Source organism: Cyanistes caeruleus, chromosome 1 (assembly GCF_971803275.1).
Source record: "Cyanistes caeruleus chromosome 1, bCyaCae1.hap1.1, whole genome shotgun sequence".
Classification (NCBI taxonomy): domain Eukaryota; kingdom Metazoa; phylum Chordata; class Aves; order Passeriformes; family Paridae; genus Cyanistes; species Cyanistes caeruleus.
In genome coordinates, this window is record NC_141701.1 from 146,189,606 (window position 1) to 146,202,510 (window position 12,905).

Consider the following 12,905-nt stretch of genomic DNA (forward strand, 5'->3'; position numbering starts at 1 on the left):
ACATTTTGTGAGTTTATACTTCCTTATTATTCCTTTTGATGCAGTAAATAGAAAGGGACACCATCAGATCTCTAAGCTGTGTGCCAGCTGAGGATTTGCCATGCCTTAATCATCCCAAGCAATGCTGAGCTGAGTGCTTCTGAAAGACCTCCAGTGGTGAAAATTATACATCTCCCATACAGCTCCACAGATCCTCCAAAAAGACTTTTCCTAACTTCAGTGTCATTCTAACCTGAACCTCCCTTTCCAAGCGTTAAGCTCACTATTTCTTGTCCAACTCCTAGGGCACTGAAAAATTCATATTTTCTATTTTTATAAATTGAAGACTTAGTTTTCACTTTCTACTCCTCTCCTTCTAGAGTTCATTTTTCAGGGTCTCTACAACTGCTCAGGATTTGCTTTAAATGCATCAGTAATATGTGTCTGTAACACTCAGCTGAGATCTCACCACTGCTGGCTACAATGTACATGGGCCTCCTGTCTCTCCCAAATAATCACCTGTGGTTACATCTCCCAGCCCTACATCTGACTGTACAACAGCATAGTACACCAAAGGTCATAAAGATCTCAGAAAAAGACAATGCATAAAATTAAATTTTCTTTAGATTATTTTTTCTGAAATGCTAATGTCTGCCACAAATTAATTTTTATTAGACATTGCAACCTAGACACACCCTCATCCCACCCAAAACAAAAGCCAATATAATCAATTCTTCTGTTACAATTTTGCAAACAGTTTCTTTACTTTGTTTGTAAACACGTCAAAAACCCACATGTTCCTGAGGAAAGCTGTCTAGAGACCTCATCCTCCAGCAAAGTCTTTATCTCCCATGTAAGTCTGTGTAGGACAAGCACTTCTGCTGCAACCACAAAACAGACACACTGCTTTCCTATTCCCACTGCCTCCCACTCTGCCAGAATTATAACACAGGCCAGGATCTCTACTGGGATCTGGGCTGTCTTTTTCATTTAGAGTTACACTGGAGACTGCTAATCTCAATGTTTTGCTACCATAATTAGATTAGTCAGAAGCATGAAATGAAGTTAGACTTCTAGCTGACCAAATTAAACTTGGCAATAAATTCAGGCCTGTAACAATCATAGAATCATAGAAGGATATGAGTTGGAAGGCACCCAAAAGATCATCTAATTCCAACTCCCCTGCCAAGGGCAGGAACACCTTTCACTGGAGCAGGTAGCTCAAAACCCCATCCAACCTGGCCTTGGGCTTTTCCATGTCAGGGGTGTCCACAGCTTCTCTGGGCACCCTGTGCCCGTGTCTCATCACCCTCTGAATAAAGAAGTTCTTCCTAACATCTAATCTAAACCTTTTCTTTTCAGTTTAAAACTATTCCCCCTTGTCCTATCACTATCTGACATGCCTAAAGTGTCTTGAAAAGCCCCCTGCCAGGAGATTTGACAACTCTGTGATACCTTTATATTCCTATGTTGTGCTGGTCAGTGGTTTCTAAAGCTTACATTTACATCTCCTGCCTTCCTAGCTGCAAAACAGGTGACAGGAATTCCTGATTCATTCTCTGAAGTTCTCCAGTGATTGTTTAACTGTTCCTGCCTGATCACCTGCTTTTCTGGTAGGTTATGGTCCATTGCAATTGGGTGCAATTTGTGATGCAGTTCTACAAACCCTCTGTGGTGAGGAGAGAAATGCACAAACACAGTTTGGAAAGGATTTGAAATAAACAGAGTAATCAAAAGGGTAAGTCAGACCACAAAGAAAGTGGCAGTATAACTTCTCTGACAAGCAGAAACATCACAGCTAATAAGGTGCAGCAAAGCACAGGAAGCTATGCTTGATTTTCAGTCATTTATAAGAAGCCCTTCAATTGCCTGTCACCATATTAGCATATTTAAATAGTTCTAATCTGGTTTCATCACTGTGATTAAAATTGCTGACAAGGGTGGATAATAATGATGAACAGAATCAAACAGCAAGGAGTGAGACAGTAAATGGGCTTATAGAGGCATTTGGACCAGCAGCACACCTAATACAAGAACAAAACCAGATCCCAAGAGGAAAACTCAGTAGGCAAAATTACAAGAAGTGACCATGTTTCAAAATTTTCTTTCCTTTTCTCACTTAAGTTCACTCTGAATTAGACCATAGATGATGTGGGGGTCAAAGGGGGTAGAAGATACATGCATCATTCACAAGGCACAAGTTAGGAGGTATTAGCTCTCAAGCAATCTGCTCAGAGGCAGCAACCCTGATGTCAGATCTGTGGACAGGCAGAATTTGTTGGCACATCACTAGTCCCATCAAAAATAACTGAAGAGGATGACAAATGCTCAGAAACATCACGGGCCTGAAAACTCATGGGACCCTTCTGAAATTATCTTTTGCTTTAAGCATTCCAATTTAAGTATTTCTTATCTTAACTTGGAATCTAGGAGAGCATTTTATTTGATAACTGAGAATCATTGCAAGTAAGGCTTCAAGGAAAAGCATTGATGGCCCTTGAAGAAATTGAAAGACATGGAAAGTACCTCCTGCCTGCCCCAAAGCAATTCAAGCAGGGACTAAAGTAAATCCTTGAGCAAAGCAGTAGCAGCAAAATCATTTCCACATTAAGAAACAATTGATGTGATTTTGAAGAACATTCACAGCGTGAAGAAAGTTCCTCTGTATTCCCCAATGTCTGCAACAGTCTATTTTGAGCTGCTGGGTTTCTGCAACCCCTTCTCACTGGAGTTTGGAGCAGCTGCTGTTTCTGGAACAGCAGTATGGCTTTCCTGAAGGACTCCTTCCCTTCCCTTCAGGCACCACAGCCTTGGGCACTGCACACTGAGAGCGAGATGACATTGTCCCAGAGTCTTCTCCACATGCCCATCTCCAGATTTTAATAATTTAAGCACCCCAGAACATTTCAGATTCCCACACACAAAGAGGAATTTTGCATCTTTAGGCCTCCAAAGTAACATTAAAAACCTGCTCTCTTCTAATATCATGCCAATGTATTGACAGTGTGTTGTGGCATATATGGGAATTAAGCTCATGTACTGAATTTCAGGCTACCATCCAGGAGACCTCTCCTTTGTAGGGCCTACAAGTCTCCAGAGGGCTGACAAAATCATCATCTCTCTCTTTGTTCCTACCAATGGGGATCACAGGGCAGTATTCCTAAGCTTGGATTCTGTGTTAGGGTTCATTTATTTATCCCTAGGGACCATCATTAGGACTTGGGAGCATATGGACCCCACCCAGCATCTGCATCCCTGGTCCCCTGTAGAATGTGGCCCTGGCTGTTTTTACCACAGCTAAACTGCAGGAAAGCCTGTGAAAGCTCAGCAGGATGGTAAAACAAGCAGAGAGAAACCAACTGGTATGTAATCAGAGACAGAAGTACATATAAAATAGATCCCTCTTATTCCTACAGATCCATCTCCATTTGTATCTTTTACACCTAAGCTTTTTCCATTGAAAATGACAGAAGGCAATATGTCAATGAGAACAGAGATGACAATTGCAAATGGTAGGTGTTTTCACTGGAAATTGCCAACACAAATTTTGATGTCTTTCTCTCATGGAGGCCTTCAGGGGAAAAAAAAAAAAAAAATGATGCCTTGGAGGTTTTATGAAAAGCTGGAATATTGCAGTAAAATATAATGCAGTACAAGGCTATATAAAATTTATGGGACACCTTTTATGAGAACATCCCAAGGGGCTTCATATAATAGCTATAAAACAGTAAAACACATCAGGGCACAGATTTAAATTTTAAAATGGCAGCATATATATTAATGATTTACCATCGTTACTCCTCGTTGGAGGTCTAAGAACACTAATAAAATGCTTCTATCAAAAGTTAATTTAGGTGAAAGGTTTTTAATGTCTGAATATGGATCAGATTTTATTAAGTTCAATTGATTGATTAAAACACCAAAACAGAAACTAAAATGGTGTGTTTCATTCAGGAAGAGTTTCTGAATTATTAGTCACTGGAATTTTTTTACTGTTCCCTAAGGTTGCTCAGGTCCACACCTGCCAAACTTACTAAGGGACAACTGAGAGGAAATTAGCTGAGCTGACTATTCTGAGACATTCACCCTTGCATTATCCCACCTGCCCAAATGCCTCTATCAAGGACAATATGTAAAAAAGAAGGGGGGTCCTGCCAAGAAACAGCAAGTAAGGAAAGCAAAGGAATATTCATCATCAACAGCATTAGAAATGTCTTGGCTCCCTTTCATACCTCTCCTCTGGAATTACTGTAACTGAATTCTATGTCACATCACCACCTGGACCACCTTACGTATTAAAAGTTGACAAAGGCTGTGCAGTCCAGAGCTTTCCCTGAACTCCCATGGGTTAACAGCTACAGACTGTGATTTCTGCTCAATCTAAGGTTAATTTCTTTCAAAAGGAACCAGATTGAACTGCAGCTCTGCAAATGAGTTGTTTGAAGGAAGATAAGCCAAGCACGGTGAAACACACAATTAATATGCTGAATAAGTTATGAACTGACCCCAGGGAATTAAACAATGGTGTCTGTCTTTCAGCTCTTTGATAATGGAAAAGAGGTCAAGGCTGGAAAAAATAATCAAAATCATAGACCAAAGGGGGAATATCAAGTCAGATGGGGCAATAGCAATTCAATGCATTAGAGGTTGTGAGAGCTCAGCAACTGTATTTATCTGCTGCTCTACACTGAAATTTAACACTAAAGTGACCACCAGCCCACATATTTCAAAGAACATCTGAGGAATCTATACACATGCAGGGTCTTGAAATATCAAGAAGTAGCCTGGGCAGTCTCCTGGACTCATTCTGCTAGCAATCCACCTGTGGGAAGCTGGGTTGAAGAATCAGAGGTTTGGTTTTGTTCTAAATTCCAAGGTCCTTTATCCCACACTGGAAATGAGCTGAAGAACCAGCAAAACAGAATGTTTTAGAAACAAAAGCTGTATCCTTCAGGCAGCTGTTTAGGGACAAGGAAAGTCTTTTGCCATGAACAAAGACCACATGAGGTGCATCTACTGGTATTGAAGACCAACCCCAAAACCCCACATCCTTGAGTCTGACCTGCTCTTTGAGAGAGTATATGGGAAGAATGGCCTACAAAGGCACCTGCAGCAGATCATCTGCTGGAACTGCTCCAAGTTTGGCTGGAGGATGTGAGTGACAGCATTCCCACCTGGACACCCCCAGTGCACAGGCTGTGGGTGAGCACAAACACAGCACAACAGCCAGGCACACCCACTGGTGTGGAGAAGACTTCTTACAGCCCTAACTCCTGGTGCATGGGAGGCAGAACTACGAGCAAAATGGGATTTTATCCTCAGGAGAGTAATTCACAGCTATCTTCTGACCCTGCTCAAGCACTTCTGATCACCTCTGCACTGCCTTCAGAAGGGGACAATACAGACACACACTTCATCCCCTGCCTGCAGCATCCATGGAATGAAAACACATTTGTTCTCTGTAAACCATCGTAACAGTGAAGTGAGCATCTGGATTCCTCACCTTTCCCTCCGAAGACTCCAGAAAAAAGCACCAGATGAAGCCTGGTCTTGTGCAAAGGCAGATCAGGGATAGTTCTACAGTAGAGCAGACAAACAATCCAGACAAGCATCCCCTGAACCATCTTAGTAGCTGTCCTTGTCTCTAAATGAAGCTGAAGAACTTCACGTCCTCCATGTAAGTTTTAAAAAAGCTTCTGAGCACCAAAACTTTGCTACCAAGTAGGCAAGTTCAATCCCCAAGGACACTGAAGTCTCTGTATGGAGGGACTGAGATCCCCGCAAGGGCTGAGTGCTCTGTATTGACAAAGGGCATACATTGGTCAAGCCAGCAGAAGCAAACCTAGCCTGTAATAGGGCTTGTCAGGCAGGATATCACCCAGCAGGCATAATAGCTCTGACTGATCTGAAAAGCTGTAAATTAACAAAATCTGTATGTTTTACAAAATTGGGTAAGTAATCAAAGCCCTGCGGTACTGAAATGATAAGCCCAAAGATACAGCATAGGAGAAAGCTCCTTATTGCTTAATCCTCAGCTCTCAAGCAAGCCAAGCATAAAATCCTTTAATCAAATCTAATAACCTGGGATAATCTTCAAAATAATGTCTGCAAGGAATAACACATTCCTGCATTCATTAAAGCCTGAGATTTGAAGAAAATGGATTTTCATTAGCAGCAGTGCTAAAGGTATTCTCACATGCTGCATTATACATAACTTCCCACATGTTAAAAAAAAAAAAATAGAATATTTAAAACTATTGATTACACATTCTGACAGCATAAAACCAGATCCCTCAACACAGTACAGCTACTTCTTATGTACAGGAAGAAATGACATGTAAGTGTAACCATATCAAACACCAAAACATGATGCTCTCTGTCCTGAGAAAATCGTCCTAGATATCAGAATTATTTATGGCTCATGAGAACAGATTTATTAAGAAGAAAAGTCTTACTCTTGTCTTTGACTCCTCAGTGGTTTTTTTTTTAGCTGACAGTCTTTGGGGGCTTTGGGTTCATATGTATCAATCAACCCACAGCATCATTTATTTCTAGGAAATTCCATCTGCAACTGTTTTCTAAAACTGAGAGTACACAAGGCTGAAACATATTGTCTTATGGAAGGTTCAAATGCCATTAAACACAATAAACTCTGTCTTAATACAAACCATCTCAGAGTCTAACAAGAGTCATTTATTCCTCCTCTGCAACTGATAGATGACAAATGATAGACAAGTCTTAACTCCTTGCCAATTTCTCTCTTCAGCAATTATATTTTGCCTTTCTACCATGTTCTTGCAGACTAATTCCATTTTGAAGCCTGAAAACAATGGAAATGAAAAAAAGATATTTAGAAGCTGGCAAAATTATTTCATTTCATAATGTGAACAGATTTGCCTGTATTGCAAACAAATGAGCACAAAGATGTTTATTTTTCTGCTCACTCATCAGTTGTGAAGTGATAATGTGGTATTTACACATCATACAGAAATAAACAGTTTTCAATCAAAGGTTTAAATATGAATTTCACTCTCTGTCTGTATCAAGTGAAAAATCAGTGCCATGTGGATAATATCCTTCTTTTTGGTGACTAGAGGTCTGAAAGTAAAGACAGGACAAGAACAAGTGATTGCTGCCAGCAGAATTCCTGCTCATCCTCATGTCATTCTGCTCACAGGCCAGGGTAGCATTAGCAGGGAGAAGGGTCACTGCCTCCAAATAGTAATGCAAATAAAAATCTCATTCACTCACACTGCAGAAAATCAGGTTGGGAGAAATCCAAAATGGCATTACCTGGTCCACCCATCTCCCTGCCCAAGACATTCCTGACATTCCTGATGAATATTTGACAATGAAGTCAGCCCAAATGACAGAGTCTCTGCAGCTCAAATTGAAACTTCCTTGCTGAAGGTCAAGTCTTCTCCTTCTTCCATTTCAAAAATGCACTTAGAGAAGATACTCTTGTTTTTTCTTAAACTAGAGAAAATACGGAAAAAATAAGTAAAAAGTAATATGAAAATTAAATAAGGGAGACAGTATGTTCTTATCAGCATTCTTTCTTTAGCTTGAACAAGACAAATTCTTTCAATATTTTCTTGTAGGTCATGTTTCAAACTGTTCTCAGCTAGAGAATGGATCATCTCTGTCTTGAAAGACAGCACTAAAAATGGTGCAATTCTCCGTCTAAGGCCATTCTTTTGCTACACAGAAGTAATTACAACACAGGGCAGCCTGTGCTCCTGCTCACACATTCCCTGTGACACTAAATACTTTGCAGAGCTTGCCATCATTCATCTCTGTCTATTTTGCAGTTCTCTACAGCCTCTTCAGCCATCTCAGAATGTCCAGAGTGTTATCTTCTTGTTCTGTAGTCATCTACTTGATTATTCCTTCATAAGCGTAATCATTCCCTATTAAATAATGTTCTCATTTTTCAGGTCATACCTCCAATTCTGTCAAGATCATTTTGAATTATGGTCTGTGTCACTCTGATGGGGGATTGTCATCTCAGGATCCTCTCCATTGTACAGGTCACAAACAAAAACACCAGTCACAGCCAATCCCTGAGGAAACCTTGGAGGACTTCACTATATCCTTCCTTTCATGGTGAAATTCTTGTGTGCTATGTTTCTCTGAGAGAACTAATCAGTCTATTTCTGGGTAGACCACCCTTCCCTGGTATCCATTCACATTCTACAACCACTGGGTACCTCACTCATCTCCAGACACTCCCAGAGGTTGCTAAGGGCTGCTAAAACTCCTTTTACAGAAAAACTTCACATGATCAATTTGAGAACTCCCTCTGCTGTTTTGCTCTCCTGCTCTGGCTGTCATTTCACTCCTTTCTGCACAGGTATTAATAGTGCTGTCTACCTGCTGGCGAGTGAAGATCAGCACAGAATAAAGATTCATCAGTTTAGGCTTCTCCAAATCTTCTGTCTATTAAGTGTCAACGTTTGGACTTCTCCTAAGTAATGTGCCTTGCTATTTCATCTCACTTCATGTCTTAACCTTTTTGATTAGGTCACTGAGAGCTCTCACAAGGTCTTTATTCTCCTTCTTACTAACATGACCTAGTTTCTACTTTCTGTACCCTTTTCTCCTCTGTTTGAAGTCAATGAAAGGCTCATAATTTAGCCAAGTTGATCTCTTACTGACTTCTTATCTCTCCTCCACAAGGAGAGAGCCTTATTAATATTCTTCTGTAAGGAACTGCCAGCTTTCTTAAATTCCCTGTTCCATCAGGCTTGCCTCCCAGGCAACACCTACCAATTTTGTGAGTATTGAAGCCTTCCCACTTGAAATCCATTGTTACTGTTTCATTTCTTAATATTCCTTCAAGTCTTGTGAATTATAAATGTATAATTACATGATGATTCTCAGCTAACATGATCTTTGTCTAAACACTGTAAAACAGTTTTGGGTTTTTTTCTATCGGTCAGTACTTAATTGAAGTTCACACTATTCTACTTACCTTAATTAACTTTACCAAAGTCCATCAGAAATACATTCAAAGCACTTGCTGAACAAGCTCTCTCTGAAATATATTTTATTTGCAACAGATATGGGTAACTAAGAACTTGCATTAAGATTTACAGCTCCTTGTGCTTGTTCATCATCCTTCTTGCATTACAGTGAGTGCTCTCCACTCCTATGACTTTGTGAAGAACAACCCAGCCTGGTTTTTATGTCACCATCTTTCATGCTACTTCTGAACCGATTAGTTCCAAGTCAAAGATCTTCAGTGGTCTCCATATTTGCTCATTCCCTTGTCAAACATTATTCATAGGTGAGGAAAACAAAGATCTACAGGTATGAACCCTGCATTTATTTCCAAGATGTGTGTTGTCACCCCCTGTACACTGATCTCAGACTGAACAGACTGAAAATAGCACCAGCTGTGCCCTTGTTTCTCTCATCCTTGCCCCTTCTCAGCAGCCTTATGACCACTTTGACCTGCAGTACTGAAATGTTCACTGAAGGGAATAAGACCCCACAAGACAGGAAACCAGAACAGGTGAGTGAAACACAGAAAGCTGTGTGTACATGACTGACCATAGCAGATCAATTGACTTCAACATTTCAGTGAAACGAGTTTAACAGCTGGACAGAGACAGGATGATCCAGCATTTGTACCTAAAAAGACAGAAGACAGGACAATGGAAGAGGGGAAAAGATATTCACAGAGAAAATGATGCTCAGAGAATCACTGGCTTTGGAGATTTTCAAACTGGACAGAACAAGGCCCAGGTCCCTGAAGACTCAAAGTCTGTTCTGCTGAAGTCTGGGGCTGTGATCTTGCTTTATGGCCTCCTTTCATAATCCTTTTTCCTTCATGCAGTCGGTGTCATCAAGGTTTCTTCCAAACTTCACATGCAATGAAAACATGAGGTTCAGCTGTGTCTCCCCACTCATCAGCTTCTCAATCACCTGTGTCAAGAAGCTCTGATCAGTGCTGTCATCAGAACCTTGCTGCACTGCCTGTCCTGCTGGGCCTTTCCAGCACATATCATGGTGTCTTAAGTTCACCATGAGGTTCAAGGCTTGTGAACATGAGGTTTCTGACTGTTGTTTGAAGAAAGTCTCCCACACTCTTTTTTTCCTTCATCCTAAATGCTGCGTATTTTGTGAACATTAATACAAAAACTCAGCGAAGATGGAAATGCATTTACAAAATCACAGCAAGTCTAGAGCACTGTCCATTACTTATTAAAAACTGCAATGAGAAAGAGACAAAATGAAGAGGCAAATTTAAGGGCCCTTTCCTCTGAAGATGGGGTCATAAAAGACTTTCTTATTAAAAACCAGACAGGTTGTAACTATTAAAAAGCAAGTCTGTGAGCTCTAGGGATGGATTTCACTCCACTGTAGTCAAGATATATACAGATGGGCATATATCAAACACTAAAAGAAATAGCTACACAGAATCCTAGAGGAAGGCCAAGAAGATATATTGATAAGAATCTGTAAGCAAAATTGGGAAGCAACTGCAACAGAGATGAATTTTGCAAATGGTGGCAAGCAGGAAGCAATGCCTTAACACAGCAATCAGCATGACCACAGGAAAAAATACTACAGAAAACAAATTCAGGCAACTGCACAGGCAGTGGGGAAAAAAGCTGTGATGATGTGTAAAACTTATGCTCCAGTGCACCAAAAAGTCAGTGAGATGTGTGTTTTAAACACAGTGAAGAATTTTTGATAATTTTTCTTAAGAGATCCTGTTCATTAAATAGCATTCCAGTCACAAGATAGACACAGAGCAGTAAGTATAGTTTTAAAAAATGACCCAATTAACACAGTTGGAACCACTAAATTTCACCAAAATAAAATATGCCAAAATAAAATATGCCCAAAATAAAAATATGACTAAACAACATGCGCCAGTAAAATCACAGGAGTTCAGAAAAGATACAGAGCACATGGTATCTGCCATACAAAAGCAGGAAACAACATTCAGAGAAAAACCCAATTAATGGATCTGCTTTCTCCTTGATTACCAATAAAGCAAGGAAAAAGGTAATGTTATATCAGAATTACAAAATTGTTTTTCATACCCCTAGAGAAACTACTGAACCTTCCTGATACAGGAGTTTTTGAAGGCAGGCTGGAAAAGTGTCACATGTGGATAGCCTGGGTTTACCTGCACAACACCATCAGAGGGAGGAGGCCTTCTTGTACATTTTCTCTACATTTTCTGTTGCAGCAGGAACCATTTTCTTCACCTTGGAAGAAAATGGGCCATTATCTTGGATTACGCAATTTTTGGTTCTGAGATGCAGCTGGTCAAAATTATGCAGAAGTGTCAAGTTTAATGACACAAGAAGCTGAGTATTCTCCTTCCTCATGGCAATGCCATGGGATATAGCAAAGGATCCAAAATGACACTTTTGCACCTTCTGTGCCATGACAGAGGAAACTGGTAAAGCAGGGTGCTAAATTTATGAGCAGAGCTGAAATTCTTACTTCTGTTTCCACCTTATGACAATAAAGTAGAATTTAAATATTGTACAGGGATATGTATAAAAATTTCACTGGACAGCAAGCCAGACAATTCATCTGAAAATGTGAAAGGGCATGCTGATGGCCTGGGAATATGAGCTGCAGCAAACACTAAGAATGACTGAAGCAAATGGTCTGAAGCCATAAAAGACCAGACTTTAGTCTCAAGCAAGAGCCATATTATTTTAAAGTGCAAAAAAGCCCTGCCCCATGACCTCTTTTTCAAGTAATATAGCATGTACCAAGACTCCAATATAAAATGGTTCAAAAATCAGAAGAAAAATGTAAGCCCCCTGCAAAGCCCACAGAACCTGTGCTAGATTAGCAAACTGCCATGGAGGCTACAGCACAAGAGGAGCCCAAAAAGAAAAACCTTTTGGCATCAACAGAAAACACCAACTTTTGACCTGTTGAAATTAATCAAACTCTCTTTACAGAAGCAGCAGGGAGGGCTGGGAGCAGATCTGCTGCAGAATCACAGAGCTGTTTATGAGCCTCTTACACACCCACAGGTTTGGGAGCTACTTGAAGATGTGTACACAAAGTGAAATAGATGGTGCACTTGCTATATTGACCCAAGCAAGTATCTATGAATAACATTTTCAAGCCTCCCCTGGAGTTGCAGTTTCAAAGCAGAAACCAATCAGTGAGCACTGGCTGTAAGACCCAAAAGAGAAACTAACAGATAATACCAAAGAGGATTTTGCAAATATGGAAGTACTTAATCACAACTAAGGTTCAGCTTGGGCCCCATTAGTAATACCACAAACACTTTCAAGAGCAGCTAATGATCTGAAACCAGCAGTAAACCTGCATGCAAACATGATAAAAAGCTTTGCATTGAATCTGCAAGTCTGCAGATGAACTAGAAACAGATCACTGAAGAAGAAACATTGCAAATAGAAGAGAATCAGTCTGTGTGCATGCTTCTGATATCAAAATTCTAACACTGTTGTCTGGCTTTCAGTGCTTAAAAAAACCCCACATCTTCTACACTTTCTACAAAGAAAAATGTCAGAATGAACATCAGAATCAGAAAATCCCAACAAAATGAGACAGTTCTCATTTGGCCAAAAATAAATGGAGGCATTAAAGAAACACTGAAGTACCAAAAGAACAGAGATGTCAAAAACAAAATAAATGAAGAAAATTGTTTTCATAGTTTAAAATGGCAAGAATTTGGTAAAATGGACAGTCCTAAGCCAAGTTATTATGTTCCAGAAAGGATCATTTCAATCATGGTCACTAAGAAGAGATGAAGATAAGACTATTAAAGGAATCAAGCTTTTGAGAGAAGCCTTTTGACACAAGGAAGTGAAAGGGGAAGGCATCTGATAATCCATGAATTGGCAGCTCAGCAGAGTGCTGCCCCAGAGGGCTGCAAAACAGTGGCTTGGAAAGATTGTGCCCCCTCCTAAAACACT

General features: G+C 40.2%; 1 long non-coding RNA gene across 2 annotated transcripts in view; it reads right to left on the minus strand.

The window, feature by feature from the left end:
- Positions 1–1,957: 1,957 nt before the first annotated feature.
- LOC111925496 (uncharacterized) overlaps positions 1,958–12,905 on the minus strand; it is a 43,746-nt gene continuing 32,798 nt past the window's right edge. For both annotated transcript variants that reach the window (XR_015279790.1, XR_015279791.1), the window contains exons 4-5: positions 7,273–7,455; positions 1,958–6,799 (exon numbers count right to left, since the gene is read on the minus strand). This is a non-coding gene — a long non-coding RNA (uncharacterized LOC111925496). The remainder of the gene's footprint in view (positions 6,800–7,272; positions 7,456–12,905) is intronic.